The sequence below is a fragment of the Anabrus simplex genome, chromosome 4, assembly GCF_040414725.1.
Source record: "Anabrus simplex isolate iqAnaSimp1 chromosome 4, ASM4041472v1, whole genome shotgun sequence".
Taxonomy (NCBI): domain Eukaryota; kingdom Metazoa; phylum Arthropoda; class Insecta; order Orthoptera; family Tettigoniidae; genus Anabrus; species Anabrus simplex.
Genome location: NC_090268.1, coordinates 106,319,417 through 106,334,184, shown reverse-complemented (window position 1 = coordinate 106,334,184; position 14,768 = coordinate 106,319,417).

The following is a 14,768-nucleotide window of genomic DNA, read 5'->3' as shown; positions in this document are numbered from 1 at the left end:
GTTGAGCTGTTTGGTTGGTCACTGCATGTGACTGTGTGAAGTGGAGTCGAGCCAACGAATAGTCGTCATGTGTTGTATAACCAGTGACACTGTTCAAATACAGCTGTCTATCAGTTGATTGACTGGACTTGGGAAGTGAAAGTGAGGTTTAAGCGTCCGCAGGTAGACGAGCGGGCTGAACCTCCTACTGTGTGTACAGAAGAGAGATTTGTAAATAGACTGGTAATTAATTAGTGTGGCCATTCATAACTGGTTAGAATTGTTTGTGTTTATTAGGCCATCGTGAAATAAAGAGTAATGAAACAGATGGAGTTTTATTGGTAACAATAGTAATAGTCTTCTTCCTTATATTTTAACAGACAATCGCATCCACGCTACCATTCGAAGGATCTTGTTGTATGTGGAGAACTATTTCAAGTACCATACATCTTTCTGACAGGAAGCAGTAGCGGCGATCGGGGGGGGGGGGGATGCATCAAGCAAATGGTGAATAAATTGTTGAGTCGAGTCTTGCAATCTGCATCCGTATGTTATGACGAGCTGTGTAGAATAATGTGTAATTGTGATGCAACAATTACCGTAAGACCTTTGACACGTATTGCTGAGGATCCCGATAACCCTATAGCGCTGACGCCTGCAATGTTTTTATAGGATATAGCAGAAGTATGTGTAGCGTATTTTAACCACCTGGAACAAGTAGCAATATGTATCGATACTTACAAAGACTGAGGGAAGAATTTCAGGTCAGACTATCCGAGTCAGCTGATCCAAAGACGTCAAGGAAAGCAGAAGGAACCTGATATCTTAAGAGTTGGTGATACAGTTCTTCTCAAAATTGAAGCAAAGTTAAGGACATTTTGGCCAATAGCCCGAGTTGTTGAGACTTACCCTGGCTGCATCGGAGTTGTCAAACTGAAACTGCTGCGTCCTGTTCAGCGTGTTCTTTGTTTGGAGATAATAGAGTCGGCTGATGTACTGATGGAGGAGAAGGTTGTTCCAGATCAACTGTTGGCCAGAAAAGGGGAGTATACGATACAATATGGAAGGAGGATAAAGGTTCCCCGTAGAATGTTGGAATAAAGTGGCCTGTAAAGGATGGGTCAACATAGATGTGTTGTGTTTGTTTTGATTCTCTTGCACCAATAGGTTGCTGATCGTTAGAATCAAAAGTTGGGAGGATGTTAGATGATATGCTGCCTCAGCACTTCACGTTGTGAAGTTCCTTGACATGCAGTGTTTGTTCTGAGAACTTGGAGAATTTAGCCAAAACCCTGTGTGTCGGTTTACTTGAAAGAGGAAGAATAAAACACTTGCATCTAGCGACTGACATTCAGGAGCCTATTCGGCTATATTCGCTGCGATTCGCTGTCACTCGCCTCATATGGGCGAACGCATTGTGTAGTCACAAGTCCCGCTCACCTTTGATTTTTTGAGAATCTTGGAGTGAAATGATTAATTAAGCTAGTGTATTATTTAATTCTAAAATAGTCGTGAATAACTTTGTGCACCCGGTACATTCTTTAACTATAGACAAAACTTCATTTCCTTTCTTGTTGTGTATGCATTCCAGAAGTTCCAACACGATAAAATGCTTCTCTCAATCTGTAATCTGTAGCTTGCAGTAGTCAGATGAGGTTTGTTAGTGGACTCGAGTTTTTTCTTTGAGAATTTCGGAGTGAAATTATTAATTAAACTAGCGTATTATTTAATTCTAAACTAGTAATGAATAAATTGGTGTGCTCGGTGTGTTCTACATCCTTTAATTATAGAAAATTGAATCGACATTTTAAGATGAAACGTTCAGGTGAAGCAGTGATATTTACACGTGACTTCTGCATCTACAATATGATATGGGCCTCCAACATAACGATATGATAATACGAATATTTGTAATGTCCCCGACGTAGTCAGTCAGCGAACACGAGACACCCCAGGGGTGCTCAGTTTGATGGCTGTAGGCTTATAAAATAAATGAATGTGGCAGGATTAACGTAGGGTTCATCGAATAAGCATGTTCAAGGTATAGAACAGATATGACACTTTTATTTAATTAAATGAAATTTTTGCCATCCTGAAGTCTGTGATTATGACTATGATCACTACTTTATGTGATTTAATATGGCTCTTGATGTAACAAACCTAAATGCAAACAAATGGGATGGTACACGGCAGTTGTTTTCCCTAATATTCTAACAGAGTATTTTACATTGTTAATTTTCTTTATCGTCTTTAAAATCATTAAATTATTTATTTAAAGTTGAATCAAAAATTGTTATTCAGAAAAATGAGGTCTGGGCCAAGCCTTCATCGACAATCTGGAAAAAAATGCAGTAACTGTAAGAACGAGTATAATAAAGAAATATCCAAGATTCAATAAGTTACAGTTATAGCAAAAATAAAATTTACATTCGTTATATTAACAATTTTGTAGTTATAAAATGAAAAGTTGAATTTGCCTTGGTTTTCTCTAAGTTAATCCGAGACGTCGGATATACCTGTTCACGTCGTCTCACATCTCTTTTCGTGAGAATTAATACTGAACTTTAAGCATCTGATTAATAATTAAACAAAATAAAACGCCTTCTGAGCTTACGAACATAAGTAAATGGGGAGAATATCATCCATGTGGAAATCCCATCCACTATCCATCGATAATATCAAAGTGTCACACATTATCAGAACAAAACACATAGAAAATTCTCTAACTACTAGCAAATTACTACATCTACAGCTAACTACGGAAATTATCAAGAAGACTGTGATTACCAAGAAGAAAATATCTACACTATTTACATGTCGACGAGTGTCGATCAACTATATTACTCTCCTGTTAACAGATTTATTACGTTCCAACAAGATCGAGTTACCTCATGAGAGCGAAAAATTGCATCAACGAATGAACTTGCATAGTCACGAATCAAATATTATTGAGATATTTCATCGAAGATCTGTTCTTCAGACCTAAGGCCTTCGCGAACATTCACCTGTACCTCCAACTTGAAATCATTGAATTACTTGAGAAAAATTGGGATATTCCCACGAATTAAGAAGTACATCGATTAACATGGACTTTCATTTTCTTCATCTGAAGACACTAATATTAGACTACACTGCACTCGACTCGAATAATCCATATTCACCTTACAACCTAATCAACATCAGGCTTAATAATATTACGACATTAACATGTGAAAAACTCAGTTTCACGAAGATTCGCATCATGCGCAATTATTCCATATACTTTACACGTACAGTATATCACAATGACGGCATTGCTTCCACTTACTTGTGCCAGGCTCCTCACTTTCATCTATCCTATCCGACCTGCCTTGGTCAACTCTTGTTCTTTTCTGACCCCGACGCTATTAGGTTTGCGAGGGCTAGGGAGTCTTTCATTTTCACGCCCTTTGTGGCCCTTGTCTTCCTTTGGCCGATATCTTCATTCTTCGAAGTGTCGGACCCCTTTCCATTTTTTCTCTCTGATTAGTGTTATATAGAGGATGGTTGCCTAGTTGTACTTCCTCTGAAAACAATAATCACCACCACCTATCACAATGACGACTCTAACTTGTCGCATCCTAATCTCAAATATGTGTAGCCACGAAATATCAGGACCTACCATCGTCCTACAAATACATAATATCCACTTAAATGTGTCTCGATGATTAATTACTCCAATTAATTATCACATGCCGCAATGCACATATTCTCATAGAATTCAGACTTAATATCCCGATGACACGTTATCTCAGACACGAGGTACAAGTAGAAGTTCCATTACAAGGAAAATATTGAAAATACTGACAAAATATCCTATCATTAAATCCATCGGACATAAATCAACTCATCTTCGTGACGAAATTCACTCAATAAGCAAAGATGGTGTCGATAACACATGGATAACTCTATCAGAACCCTCGCTGTCAAATTCATGGCCACATGGTCATTAAGCAATCGCATATGTTAATTTTACGACATATCCGAGCAAATATACAACCATAAAATGTGTCAAAATAGATTACTAAGAAGAAAGAAAGAATAGAACAAAAGTACATAGAACAGATATAAATGAGACGTAATCGACTTAATCTTCAGGTCTGGAAGTCTGGATTCTCAATCAGCCATGCTAGGATGAAAGAATCTGCATCCCGACGCCGCCGACGGTGGTCGATGGTTTAGAACTTCATGGTGAAGCACTGGTAATCCATAATGCGAGGTTCCGTCCTCTTCTGGAAATGATCACGTTCTGGTCGTTCACGTTCATTCGTGAGAAAGCTGAAACTTACAAAGTGCTTTAGAATAAACTCCAAACACACACGTAACTGTATTTTGGAAATGACACGTACTTAAGGGATTAATATCTGCACATTCGACGTCTGATCACAGCACTGTTCTAAGTCGTATACAATTATCAGAAGTGTAGAGCACAGGAGCGAAGCCACTGTTCCTGACGACAGTATTCGCGATGTTCTACGTTGAAAATCTTGCTGTCAAGGGCTCTGAGCGACTGAAGATGATAGTTCGGGCACACGTCAGTATGTGAGAGTGAGTACTCTTATCATATGACTTAAATATCGTGTCTGGTACATATGCACGGAAGTCAAGTCAATTTAGATACTAAATTCTTCTACCGTATAAATATATAATTTTATCACCATTTTAGCCAAAGGGTCGTGTAAATTAGTTCAAAAATTTTAGTTTTTAATTTATATCCTCTAAATGTGCTATTATTTATCCAGTTTATTTTAATTTAATCCTTGAGCATTCCGTAATTATGCATGTCACGCCACCAAAGATATTATAAATATTTCATTCATATCGTTCCTCGCAATTACAAGTGACACGCGCTAGCATCTTTTTTCTTTCGCCAACTTTCATTTTTCTTTTTCTTTTTATTTTGTTAGTCAACCGGCCGCCCTCTTCAAGTAAAAAAAACTTGTTCTCGTCCTCTCCAAGGTCGCGCACACCCCATCTCGCCGACAAGCGAACGCAAGCCACACACCAACACCTGTCCAGCGTAGCTGTGACCAACTCACGGTCACAGTAAGTAGAAGTATGTCTTTTATAATAATATTAGCCACTTATGTCTCTATGTGTACCAAACAGCACTCTTGACACGCAATAGCATTGTGAGCGTTCAATTATATCACTGACCCTGTAATTCCGTTCACAATACACTGAGCTCGAGAAAAGTGGAAATACTTAATTTGAAAAGTTCAAGCAGAGGCACGGCGGGGCTTATTCTGCCACGACGATCATGCACTAACTTCGCCGACGACGGCTCCTGAGCGTCAGGCGCTAGAACAAAGTGAATAAAAGGGGTAGTTTTGTTCCTGCCCTAACAGATGTGGCAGCGAGAGTGAAGGAATACAATCCTCGTGTAATGTGTGTACACTGCTACATGTGATTTCCAAATCTTGCATTTGTAGATGCATCTAATAGCATGTTTTCTTAGACGCAATGTTTTCAGTACAGAACATTATTTCAGTAAAGTTTCTCCTAAACGGTATGTAGTGTTTGCAAACAACAAGGTATTCAGATTAGGCAGTAAAGCCAGTTGGTGATGAAAGCAATGATTTGTCCCTCAAAGCAGTGAGTGACATATCATTTACCAGCATATACGAAAGCTTGCGAACCGTTCAACAACACCTATTGTCGCGGCCACCAAATTAGGCGGGTCAGAGAAATTACGCTGTTGCCAAGGTTATGTTGCAACTGGCGAAGAAATGTCTAACTGAACACATTTCGGAACGCGAGGCAAGTTGTTCTCTCTCAAGATCCTCAGGTTACTTCATATAATGTTTCAAAACAAATTATACTAAAAGCTTCAGAAAAGACTGCTGATTTCATTGGTATAATTATTTTCCATATAACCCACTTTAAATCATTATTAAAAATAAAATCTTGAACGAGTAAATTTAAACCCGCAGAATCATGTATTGAAAATTTCAGTAGGCGGCCTAATTTTTATTTCTTCAGCCAATAAAAGTTTGTCTGCGGGAAAAATGTAAACAATCGCCTGACTTATATTTTTTATCTGAAACATATTTCCGTGAGTCTTGTAATTTTCCTGGAAAATGGCCCGGAAAGCGATCATGTAAATGTCGCTAGCTGAGGCAGTTCGGGGCGCGCGCGCCAGCACAGGATGCAGGACGCCGTAAATAATTTCGGATTACATATTAATCTGTATCAGTTTTATTACATTATAACTTTAAATATTTGAATACTGTATATTGTACTGAGTAATATAGAAAAACAACTACTTTAAAGAATAGGTTTACATTAATTTACAATGAATTAAGAATCGGTTTCTAGCTTCAAGGCAATCTAAGATTTCTTAGTCACTGTCATCACTCATCTCACTATCTGTCGAATTGTCATTTACACTGAGGATGAATGGCTCCATTCCTTTGTCCCTTACTATGTCCTTGGCCCAATCGTCTGTTTGAAGATTTTCCGCGCGATTGACGCACTTTTCCCAATCTGCAGCAGTCACACGGTCGATGGCTTCTGTCGTGAGTTTTTATACGCCCTTTATTTTGAATGTCTTGTTCCTCTCTGGCACATCTCTCTTGACTTGAGCCCAAATCAATTCATATTCACTATCCATCTTTAACTGCACCATCGGTGCGAGCTGAACAGCTGCATGACTTACTCGGGTAAGGTAGCCTGGAGCGGATGGGCTTCAACTAGACAGCACTGCACGATCAGCGTTGCCAATCCATGCTCAGAGGTAAGCAACTCTCGACCATCTGTCTCTTCACCGTTCCCATATCTGACGACAGCGCAGTTTTCCTCACCCGCCTAATTTGCTGACCGCGACAATAGTAGATATACTGCATTATGTTATGAGTCTATACTGCTAATAATAATAAGGGAGGTCCGTTTACTGCCTGCCGAGGCGGGATAAAGGGAGTGGCTGTGTGGTTGCCATGGAAACGAGGGTGGGGCGACTGCGGTTGCCATGGAGATAAAACTTCAGGGCAGCTCGTCTTACTGGGAGTTGCCAAACCTGTCACTGTCACTGATAAGAACCTGATTGTTTGTATGGGACGACACCGCCTGGCCAGGTAGTCTACAACAGATCACAGCGGTCAGAATGATGAAGGGAACAAGTGAGCCGGAAGCGAGGTGTAAGAGCATGTAGAAAGGAATGCTGGAATGTGGCAACATCGTGAAATAGCACGTACAGTGCTCCTCCCTCCAACCTTACCTGTCAGACGCCAACTTTAGTTAAGTCTAGTACAGTAATGCATCCCTTAGCTGGACCAGGAGTCAAGTGACTGTCGTTACACGCGAATAAACGAAGAGAGAGAATGTGCGGGAAAATTGAGGGTGGTCTTTTGTATGTTGTTGTTGATGTTGAGCGCCATGTTGGAGATGATGTAAAGGAAATGTATGTACTCATGAATGTAAGAATATTGAAGATTGTTCTATATTATTTAAAAAAAGTATTAGTATTTGCATGAAAGATTGTGAGGCAGTATTTAGACAGCAGTGGGAATTAATTGAAATTTCTTCATTTATTGTTTTAAAAAGTATTTTTGGTGTTCTATTAGATATTATCTTGTTTGAACTTGGAAGAATTCTATTTACACTAGATACTCCTTTTTATGTGTTGTATCAAAATTATCATGTATCTGTGAATTTTAATATTTTAATTTTTATCAAAAATTGTGAAACGACGTGTACCTACACGTGCAGTTCTAGAAGCGCATTTCCTGTTGCGTAAATGAAAACTTTTGTGGAACGTTTCTTATCGGCAAGAAGGAAGAGACTTTTGATCGGAGAAAATAAAAGTTAATGTAATTGGTGTATGAGAAAGTCGAGAGTGAAGCCTGTTTTCGGATTGGTTCTCTTTGGTGGTTGCACTATTTCCTGATTCTCGATCTTACCCGCTCCTTCGGTGGGAGCGAGGTATGGTCTTGGTCTTCGATCATTTGACCATCGAAGAGAGCGGGCGCGCTCCTCAATCGGTCCCGACATGGGATACCTGGTGCCAGCGTAAGCACCGTTTCTCCTTTTTTCTGTTATTAACTTCATTTAAATGTAATAATTTCTGTTCTTGCACAGAGGTTTATCCTCGAGATTCACGTTCACCGCTAAATTTGTCGAAATGACTTAGCTTTTCAGTTAAGATCTTGTACCGTTTGTTTCGGAGGCAAATTCTTTTAAACCTTGTAACTAACATCATAAATTGATTTACTTATCCATTGGGTTTGCCTCCCGGTATTTCTGTGTCACCTAAGACATGTGCAGTAGTGATGCAAGTTTTCTGTGCCTCTATGTTAGGTTTTTTCTACCTTGTGTAGATTGGGATTAGCCCTTATTTTAATCGTCATGTATCGTTGGATACTTCCTTTTAAAGTTATGATTAAATTTCTTTTGTGCATTGCCCATGTCTGCAGGGGCACTTAACACTTCAATTTACTTTGTAAATATGTTTGAGTTTTTGTTTTGTTCCTTCTATTATGAAATGTGCTTTGTTTCCTCTTTAAAATAAATATGTCTTATTCAAAGGCAATTACCTCTACGTTTTCTTTCTTCGCAAAAGTTTACGTTGCATTACCTCGCAGGGTTCCATGCCTTTTTCCACATCCATTTTGTGGTTGTCATTTTTCCTAACCTGTTGTTTACGTTTTGTAGTACCGAGCTCGATAGCTGCAGTCGCTTAAGTGCGACCAGTATACAGTATTCGGGAAATAGTGGGTTCGAACCCCACTGTCAGCAGCCCTGAAGATGGTTTTCCGTGGTTTCCCATTTTCACACCAGGCAAATGCTGGGGCTGTACCTTAATGAAGGCCACGGCCGTTTCCTTCACAGTCCTAGCCCTGTCCTGTCCCATCGTCGCCATAAGACCTATCTATGTCGGCGCGACGTAAAGCCAATAGCAGGCAGGAAGAAAGTTACAAGCCAAATAAAAAACAATGAAACCAAGATTATATAGACAATACATTATAAAGATACACTATTACCCCACGCTGGTGGGCATAACAGCACTAAACACAAAAAAAACAAGGAAAAAGTAAGCCCACTGGCCTCGCGGCCAGCTGTGTTAAATGGAAAACTAACAGGGGCAAAGTACGGCAACCCATGGTTAAACATCCTCACTTCCTGGGTGCGTGATGGCATGTGTCACCCGATCCCTCCTGATCTAGCATCTATTACATATGCTAGATCCTTGTGGTGGCACACGCGAGCACCTCCCTCCGCCCTTCCTGCTGCTAGCCAGCAGCGAGGAAGGCCGACAATTCCACTTTGCTGATTCACGAGATTTAACACACTGCCTGTGTCGTGACAAACCACTACTATGATCTTTCTCCTCTTGTCACAACTGAGACTTTGCTTTTAAGGCTGCTGAACAACTGTTTCTGATTTCTTTCAAAAACCTACACAAATTTCCAGCACTATTCCATTCCGACACTAACCATCTCAAAAGCTTCTCTCCATTACACGGATGAGAAATCAATTCCAACTGTTGTTTGTTAAACAGCCGCCTCTCTGCCAGCGTTTCTTTACACTCTGTCAGCAAATTAAAGTCCTTCCTTTCTTCACCACATAATACACACAACGAACTTACTTTTAACTTCGTCCAACCTTTATTAATATATACACACCTAACAACCACCAGATTATCCCTCTTCTCACCACCCTATTTTCATTTACCACTCTCAAATTTACCATCTGATTAACCCTCATAAACATTTTTAGGGTACGGGAGCCTTCATCCGGCAGTCGGCCTCCAGCTTTTGGTCAGCAATATATTTCGCCCTCTTAATCACGTGTTTCCAATACGTGCCCCTACTCCTCCCCCATGTAAAATTATAAAACTCGCCCAACCCCAGTCTATCTAAGTTTTTCACCATGTCCACCCAGTAATCACCATAATTGTCCTCCATTTGACTTTGGTAGGCCGACTGTAGAATCAGGCCCCCCTTCACGTTCTCTTAATCTACACCAGTAACCAAGCACTCTTTTTAAAATATCAGTCTTAATGTACTCTTTGCACAACATCGTCCGACTCGTTGGCTGAACGGTCAGCGTACTGCCTTCGGTTCGATTCCCGGCCGGGTCGGGTCGGGGATTTTAACCTTAATTGGTTAATTCCAATGGCACGGAGGCTGTGTGTATGTGTTGTCTTCATCATCATTTCATCCTCATCACGACGCGCAGGTCGCCTACGGGTGTCAAATAGAAAGACCTGCACCTGGCAAGCCCGGCACTAAAAGCCATACGACATTTCATTACACAAGATCTTCGCACCTGCACTCGCGGTGCACAAGGGTAGGCCCATAACAATCTTACAGAACCTACTCTCTACCTGCTCTAGTATCACACACTCCTTTTCTACGCCCCAGACCTCCGAAGCATACAGCATTTTACTCTTCACCACTACATCAAACACCATACATTGTATAGCATAGCTTGTCCCCCTAAATTTATTTTCCAATATCCTAGTTTCTGAGAGTGCCACTTGACCTTTCCATTTGGCCCGCCTAATCTGCTCCATCCAGCTACCATTTCCACTCAGCATCACCCCCAGGTACTCCATCTTTTCCACCATCTCTATCATTTCCCCATTTATTACCCACTTTACCCCCGGTTTCTTTTTATTCCCTTCCCTGCATACCATCACCTTAGACTTCTTACTGGTGATCTTCAATGACCATTTCTTCGCAAAACTCCCTAATTCATTCAGACTTCTTTGCAGACCCCCCCCCCCCCGCTGTCAATGACAGCAACAATATGTCGTCCGCAAAGATCAATCCAGGAATTTCTCGATTGCCTAGTACCGGGCAAGCCCATTTCCTCTCTACATGGCCACCGAGTAGGTCGTTAATAAACAATAGGAAAAGGATTGACGACAATTTACATCCCTGTTTCAGCCCAACTTTCGACTCAATCACTCCACTCACCACCCCTTCCTACACCCTGATGCTACAATAGACTTTCTCGTATATACTTCTGATCGCTCTTCTCATCTTCTCTCCCACCACAACCCTCCCCAATCCTTCAAACAGGGCCTCCCTGCTCACTGTATCGAACGCCTTCTGGAAGTCAATTGTAGCAATAAACACTTTAGCGCCTACTTTTCTCACATCTTCATCAATTATGGTTCTCACAATCATTAAATTATCATGAATTCATTTTGAAAACTCGATAGAATTGAGTAATCCTCTGCCCGTTTCCTCAACCTATTTGCTAGAATATCCGTGTACACCTTGCTCAGGGAGTCCAGCAGGGTTATATCTCTATAATTACTGGGATTTGTCCTCTCCCCTTTATATTTATAAATAAGACATATAATCCCCTTCTGTCATTCTTTAGGGAATTTCGCCCCTTCAAATATCTTATTTAGGAATGTTACCAAACTCTCTATCATCTGCTTATATTTTGCCATTTCCTTCCAATACACATTAGTTATCCCACTTTCCCCTCCCGCAGTCCTGATCTTAAATTTACTTATCACTCCCATCACCTCCTCACCTGTTATTCTCTTATCCGACTCTTGGCAGCTCTCTCTAACCCCCTTTCCACTTTATAACCTCCGTCGACCCTTACCCAGCCTTCCTGTTCACCTAATATTTCCTGGAAATACTCTACCCATGTTCCATATTCGATTTTCGGTTTCGTCTCTTTACTCGTTCCTCTATTAAATTTTTAACCCTTCCTCACATATCTCCTTTCCTGCTTTTACACTCCCTGTTTAAAGCTTCCATTTGAGCCTCCTGCCATAACTTTTCCCTCTTTCCTAGCATTTTCTTAAATTCCTTCCTCAACCTGCAGAATTATTCCCTTAACCCCTCCTACCATGTTTCTTGAACTCAGCCAACGCTCTCATCACTGTCTTCCTTTTTTCCCTTACATTCCTTATCAAACCAACCCTCCCCCACCTCTTTGGTCTTATTCCTGTATGATTTTTCCTCCGCTATTCTCCTCCCCGGATATTCCAGCAGCTCTACTGCCCTGTCAATATTATTACCTTCCACTGCTACCCCAATCCCCACCCTGAAGATCTGGAATTCTTCCTCTTCCAGGTATTTGCTTAACTTCGCTTTACCCTCCTCTGTCCAGGTATACTCAGGGACCCTGCGGCCTCTCTCACTCCCCCCTCTTCCGGATCCCCTCTCTTCTGCACCCGCATTCCTATTCACTAGTATGTATACCGGGGAGTGGTGGGATTCCACCCAATCAACCACTTCCATCTTGTTAATTCTGTCCAACATATCTTCCGAACTAATAATCAGATCAATAACACTTCCTCCTTCATTTGTAATATATGTCATTTTTCCTTCCCTATCGTCCTTCCACCACCCATTTAAAATGTACAAGTCACACGCCCCACATACTTCTAACAACTTCTGTCCGTAAACATTCCTCCCTTTATCTTCACTTATCCTACCTCCCATCTTTACTTTCCTTTCCTCTTTACCATACTCTGGGCTAGAGCACCCAATTCTTGTATTTAAGTCCCGTAACAAAATCAACCCGTCCTCTTCGTACTTTCCACTAATAATATTTATTTCCTCTATCAGACCATCAAAGAAGTAGTCATTTGCATATATTGATCCCCTTGGTGGGTTGTATACAAAACCCAAACACACATTCTTCCTTTCAGCCCTCCCCCCCACCATTTTAAACCTAATCCCTAAAACCTCTTCTAGGTCATTATCTATATCTGTAACTTGATCATTTATTTCTTCTTTAACTAATAATGAAATTCCGCCAGAATTCCTCCTCTTCTTTCCCTGCTTTTTCTTCATTTTATTCCTTACCACGAACTCCTTCCAGGTTAGATGTATTCCTTCTTTTAGCCATGTCTCTAGGAGGGCCACTATATAAAAATTCTCCACCATCGTACTAACCTTTTCATTCCCCAACTTACTTCCTACCCCTTTAATATTTATAACGCCTTTCTTACACCCTAGCTACCTACGGCCCTTCTCTACCCCCTCCTTGTCGCCCTTATTTCTATTCACCTCAGCAGCGTTATTCAACTTACTTCTAGTTCTACGCAGTTCTTCTGTTTCCTCTCTGCTCTCTCCCTTCTTAGACGTCCTTACAGACACTTTGCTCCCCCTCTCCTCTTGCCCTTTATTTTTCTTTCCCACAGATCTTTCAGACTTACACTTCTAGTCCTGGTCGTTATCTCTCTCCGGCTATTTGCCACCTCCTCCACGACAGCACTTGCCGGTGGCGTACGACTGTTCACGTCTCTCTCCGCTCGCTGAATGTCCTCTTCTTCTTCCCTGCCATCTTCACTCTTGCCTCCTCTTCTTACTTCGCGCTGGTCCTCGCTCCTCCCCTCGCCACGCTCTTTTCCCTCATCGTCTGTAGGTAATTTTGGTCCACATGTTGCAACCTTTCCATTGGCCATTCTCTTACCCAGCAGCCATTTCCCACCACCAACTTATTACCCCTAATGAACGCTCTCAACCATTGTTTCCTCGCTCTCCACATGTGTCTTCTTAACACATTCAACTCTCTGCTCGCTTCACTACCTATATCCTGTTTCAACCATATCTTCTCTTTCTTTAAATTCCCTGCGTTTCTTAGGACAATGTACGCCATCAGGGTAGATATCAGCGTGAGCTTAATTGGTCTCCCACCTCCGCCTTTCACTCTTCCCACTCTCTGTACCTCATCAATATCTACTCCACTAAAGTTGATCTTCATTCTGTCCTGTATCAAGTTCACTACCTTATAAACTAATGCCGCCTTATCTTCTTTCGCTGCTTCTTCAACTCCGTACATAAAAATATTTTTCCTCCTTCGTTTCTGGATCCCATAAACCATTTCTCTCGTAAGTTTCGCCACCTCCCCCTCCAGTAACTGGACTTTCAATCGCATTTCCTCCATCTCCGCCACATTTCTCCCCATCTTTTCCTTCAGCTCATCCACCTCACTTTTAACGCACTGTCTCAAGTTCTTTAGCTCCTTGGAATGATCACGTATCATCTCCTTTAGTTGGCCTATCTGACACGCTTCCTTCACCACTTCTCTTAGCACCTCTATCTCTTTCCACCCCAGGGCACCAATTGGGCCTGGCCCTGCGTTTAACTCTACTCCACCTATTATGAGCAGCGCAGATAGCACCACCGCCACCAGCAGCCCTGCCATCACCTCTACTTCCTCACCCTTCATCCTCTTACTCAAATACGTTTTCTTCTTCCTCCTGCATTGCCAACTTCCAATCCTCACTCGATAGAGTTCTAGCGCTATCCCCATACTTCAGCATACACTAAGCACATCCGTCCACACTGCTTACTTGATTGAGACTGTTGTTGTTATTATTCTTATTTCATTTACGTAATCAAGCAGTTTAACGGTTACATTGGTAGCCAGGAGCGTGTGTTGTGAACGAAGGATTACCCGTGCTAACCTTAAAATTAGGTAAGATTGCAAATGCACCTCTTAGAATTTCTTATCTTGTATTTTAGTTTCTTCCTTTCATGATGTCTCGAGCCGTTCCTACTCCTTCTCATTTGAGAAAAGAGTAATTACGCTACGAACTCCCGATTCGTAACGTAAAGCCCGCAAGGACTGTTAGGGACGATATGAGTTTATTAGCTTCTCTTACTTTACCGATGACTGTTCCTGAGCTAACCGCTGATGAATTGCGTGAGTGATTGGCAGTGAAATTAAATGAAATGTCGTATGGCTTTTAGTGCCGCGATATCCCAGGACGGGTTCGGCTCGCCAGGTGCAGATCTTTCTATTTAACTCCCGTAGGCGACCTGCGCGTCGTGATGAGGATGAAATGATGA